At 40.6% G+C, this 5,180-nt stretch overlaps 1 protein-coding gene across 1 annotated transcript in view; it reads left to right on the forward strand.

The window, feature by feature from the left end:
• PDE1C (phosphodiesterase 1C) overlaps nucleotides 1-3,985 on the forward strand; it is a 485,865-nt gene extending 481,880 nt beyond the window's left edge. The window contains exon 21 of the mRNA XM_019628811.1: nucleotides 1,849-3,985. The gene's annotated coding sequence lies outside the window, so the exon portion shown is untranslated. The remainder of the gene's footprint in view (nucleotides 1-1,848) is intronic.
• The last annotated feature ends 1,195 nt before the right edge of the window (nucleotides 3,986-5,180 follow it).

Genomic DNA, 5,180 nt, shown 5'->3' on the forward strand with positions numbered 1-5,180 from the left:
CTAGGATTTCCATTCAAATCCTTCTCCCTAAGACAGATGGAAGGCCATCTATTCATCTGCAAGGTTTGAATTATTTTTCCATGGTCTGCCAACTTCACTCCATCAATTATATCCTCTTTGATCAATTCCCAATTTTAAAAAATCCTATTGGGTCAACATCTTGGTTTATTGGGAATCTGTCACATTAGGTTAGAAGTGAGATGCCTTAGAGCTAGGAGCTGGGAGTGAATTTATGATTTGGCTGCTGGCTTCACTTCAGGCATAGCCACAGGTGCCCACGGCAAGGCCAGTTGAGGTCACAGAAGGCCTGTCAGTACCATAGATGGAGAAAGTGGGCCATTGCTGGTGGTAAGTATTGTTTTAAGACTGATTCAGGAGATTTGTGAGCATATGTTATAGTTTTGTTATATTCAAAGAACATGAAAAACTGCCTTTTGGGAATAACAAGTGATAATAACTATAGAATACTTATTTCCTTTTGTATTTGAATGTTCAGCTTGGATTCTCTGTGGCTGTTCTATGGCTTGCTTTGTTTTGAACACTTGTGTAAGAGGTTCAGCTGACCTGTGCTTATAGAAGCACCTTGCCTGGAAACCAGCCATTATGGAAACAATTCATTTATAATCATTGCTCTTCTAGTATCAATCTCTTATGACTCACTGGGTAAAAGAAGATTCCAAACTTTAAGACATAAAGGTAAAAGGATATTAAATAATTGTAACAATAGAGACAAATATGTCCACTCAGAGCTGCCAAAAAATTGAAATTATACAGCAATGCTCTAGTACAGCAGATTTTAAAAGTTGGTTAATATTTTTGAGAACCTAGTAGGTCCCAAGCGCTTTAATATATTCTAATCTATTGAACTCTTGTAGTAAGCCTGTGTGGCAAGACTTATTTTCCTTATTGCTAATCAATAAATTCAGACTCAGAAAGTTCAATGTTTGCAGAAAGTTTGCTGAGCTCCTTGGCCCCTTGCTCCTCAACCATACTCAGCACAAGGAGGTCAAACGAATGCCAAAACATTCGAATTTAAGCATTTTAAGCCATAAAGGCAAACTGATATCACCGGGTGATTCTGTTTAATAAATGTGTGGACTATGTTAATTATGCCTTTTCTGGAGGACAAAGTTCCTCGTGAAGTGACATCTGTCACCTTCAGCATTATTTTGTACCACTTACCTCCACATGGAACTGAACAAGGCCTCTTCTCAATTTATGTTCACGTCACTCTGTGTTTATGGAATGCCTTCTCCATTTAGCCTTTCTGTCGATATTTTAATTATTCTTCAAGACCCATCAGAAAATATCACCTCTAGGACCGATCTGACTTCCTTGACTGGAGCGATCTTTTGCCCTAGTTAACTCTCAGAATGCTCTATTTTATACTTCGTTATGACATTTCAGTGATTCTACCTCAAATTACATAGATCTTAATTCTTCCCTACTATATTATCATCTCTGGAAGAAGAGGGTTCACCCCATTTTTTAAAATATTTGTATTCTTTATGGCAACCAACACAGTGCTTTATATAAAATAGATCCTCAAAAGTGTAATGTCTGGAGATGGTGCCAAACCAGAGTAACAGAGAGATAAAAAACATGTAAACATGTGACAACTATATTACCACACCTCAGTCTGCCTTCTCTCACCAAGACCAGGCAGCCTGAAAAGCCTTCCCAACACAGAGTTCTATGCAGTTGGTTCTAACCATCGGAGTTTCCACTGTGTTGAAATCAATGTGTCATCCTTGGATGAAGATATAGCCTAGTTGTGCCTTTATTCTAATTCTCTGCTGTTTCAACATCTCTTCATGTGTCAAAATCTCAGTTGNGTGAAGGAGAGGCCTGCTCCTCTGCCTCTCAGCTCACAGCAGCCAGCAGGATGTGCCTGTGGGGCTGTGCGATCATGGTTGACGCCACCAGGGCAAAGTGAAGGCTGTGTGTGATTTCCCCCTTTGGAGTTCTGTTATAGACTCATCGGCTGCTGGATTTGGGGGTCGATGCCAACTTCACCAGCAAACCAGTAAGAGCATTGTCTCATGAAGCTTTTATTGGTATGCATTTTTCAAAGTCTCAATTGGACCAAAATTAAAGTGATGCAACCTGTTCTGAAAAAATGAAATTCCTCCCGTTGACACTATTTGTATCCCCAGAAGTTGACTTGCCCCAATAAGACTATTGGTTTAATAATTATTGTATGTAGGAAATGCACTTCCAAAAACATCTTTTTTCAACTTTAAATGCAATATTTAAAATTCAAGTAAACATGGAACTTTCAAAGTCAATGCGTCCAAAGCAAAAGTTGTGCTTCTGAATGTAACGATCTTAGAGGGAAAAGCAGGCTGATGACTTGTGTTTGTAGATATTTCTGAACTCAGCGGATCTAGGTTAAAAGTAAAGACCCTTGTTCTGGTCCTAATTGTGTGCCTCAGGCCTATAGATTCGTCTAAGGCTATGAGAGTTGGCAGGAAATGCATTTTGGCTCTGCTTTCCTCTAATCCATTCCTTTTACTCACAGTGGACAATGCTAGAAATTAATGAGGTGCCCATGCCCCAGAGGTTCTAGGTTTGAGATTTACTCCAGGATATGTCCAGGAGGGTGTAAAATGCTGAACCTAATTTGACTTCCTTATTTGAAGATTTTCCTCCGTAAGGCTGGAGATGCCTTGAAGTTAAATTTCAGATCATCGTCCTAACAGACCACATACCTAAGTCCCTTTGGGAGCCCACTTGCTCCCACAGCTGTTGGTAGAATAGACGTCTATAACCCACCTCCCTTCGTGGTGGCATTTTCAGCCCTACTGTGTCTCTCTTAGGGTTTGTACTTTGGAACTAAATTCACAGAAATTGTAAGGAAAGGTTCAAGGCCAGAATCAGCTTTGCTCCCTTCAGACACGGCCTAGCGCCATGGATAACTTTAGGCTTATTTTCAGGCAGATCTGATCTCCAATCCTGTTCTGTCTATAACTAGTCACAGGTCCTCCGTCTAGATGGCATCATCTTTAAAAGCCTCAGTTTGCACCACTAGAAAGTGGCATTCACAATGTCCACTGTGCCTTTTGTGATGACGATTAAGGATAATATAGGTTCTGATTGCTATTGCTGAGCCTGGAGATTCATAGATGCACAGCAGATGTCGTTATGAGGGTTTCACATCCAGAAAACGCTCTCCAGGACCCCCCCACACACACACACACACACACTACACAGAAGGAGCTGTGCCCTGATGCCACAGCCTTTGGGGTCTGATTGTAAAGGGTGCTGGCTGGCTCTCTCCTTTCATGCTCTGCGGTTCATTTCCAATAAGCCTCAGTTATGCAGTTGAGCCAGCTGGAGTTTAGTGCCCATCATGCTATTGAGCAGCTTATTTATAATGTGCTTTACCATAATATTGCAAGGAAAAGTAATTACTATATGAAAAGGAAAGTCACTGTGACTTTTTGTTAGGGAAACAATTGTAATTCGTAGCTCCCTGCTTGGTGCCTGTGCAAGAGGACCCTTCTGCAGGCCGGTAGCATCTAATCCACCTGAAATAGGTTAACTCAACAGGTAATTTCTACCTGTTCATATTCAGATGCCTTAGTGCTTGCTGCACAGAGCCATTTGGCCACACAATGAAACTGCCCACGAGGTAGTGGCCTCCTAGCTGCCCAATAGATTGTGGAGGAAACGGAATGCTGTAATAGATCTAACGGAAAGGAACCTCCCAGGGTGATCTGATGATAAATTCCTACCTGGGCAGGTCATGGTGGTAGTCACGCCCCAGGCCTATAACTTCTTTAGTGAAAGGCTTATCTTTGCCTTAAGCACACCTGCCCATTGATTCTGTGCATCTAGTAAACACACCTTTGAAATAAACTTAACCACCCTCCGCAAAGCAGGTGATCTTACTCTCCTGTAATCCAGTCCCCATGTTGCTTTCTCCCACCTTCATGTAATCTTCCTTTCTTTCCCTCCTTAAATCCAATACATAAAAGAAACTGTAAATGTCCTTCTGGGAAGTTTTTTTTTTCTCTGTTGAGATCTTGCTTCCAGGTGTATCCTCCATTTGGCTCAAATAAACTCTTACAAAAATTAAAGAAAAGTAATTGTTGAATAAGAACGTCCGAAGCTGCAGGAAATTTTTATGAGTTCCCACATCAACAGGCCCAACCCACAAATGATGTCCCTCACCTAATCTGCAATGCCTTCAGTCTCAGGTATTGAGAGGTCAATGTGGCTGTGCTTTCTTGACTGTGTTTCTTGATGATGGAAGCCATGATCCTGGGGAAGAAAGTTGGCTCCCTTTGTATTCTTTTATCCCAACATGTCATTTTTCATCCTTTGCTAATATTGTAATTGAGTAAATGCACAGATATTGAGATTCTGCATTGCTTGTAAAATGCCTACCATGTTATGTGCACGATGGATTGTATAGAAATGCCAAATTATATATTCTTATAGCAAATAAAAAGATGCTTTTAAAGGGCTTTCTTGTCTGTGAGTCATCTTTTTCTTCTCCAGAATTCTGGGATTCGTTTGAAAAGAGTTAGATTTCCCTGCGGCTTGGCACTGTTCGGTCCGAATATCTCATCAAGATGAATAGTAAAACTTACCCTTTTCAGTTTGCTTCCTGATTGTACAGGCAATAGCTTTTTAAAAACAAAACAAAACCAAACCTCCTCCTTCCTATACCACAAACCTGGTAAATTAATTTGTTAATATGAGTAAGCCAGAATAGCAGTTAATCCACGTGTTATCGATTCAGTTTATATCATTCCAGGCTAAGCCATATAGCTAGTGAATGGTTAAGAACTAGGATTTTAGGATTAGAAAGACCTATAATTAAATCTTGACTTGTCTTTTGTTTGCTCTGTGAGTTTTACCAAATCTCATAATTTCTCTGAATTTTAATTTGCTCAGCTGTAAAAGTGGCAACAATAATAGTGCCTGACTGAGCATAGCCCAGGGCTGAGCATATAGCAAGGACCCCACAAACATTAGCTATTATTTCTTGGAGAAGGAGTGAAATGTAGTATAGAGAAGTTAGGCATTTAAGTTTGAGAGCTGTGTCTCTTCTATGGCGTCAGGTAGGTTGTTGATATTCTTCAGCTGTATCGCGCTGCACTTTAATCTTTAACATGTATTCCTACATTCATTTGGAAGCTCGATGTCCCCACCCTCAGCACTCCCTGCCC

This window comes from Hipposideros armiger, unplaced genomic scaffold (assembly GCF_001890085.2).
Source record: "Hipposideros armiger isolate ML-2016 unplaced genomic scaffold, ASM189008v1 scaffold_809, whole genome shotgun sequence".
NCBI lineage: Eukaryota > Metazoa > Chordata > Mammalia > Chiroptera > Hipposideridae > Hipposideros > Hipposideros armiger.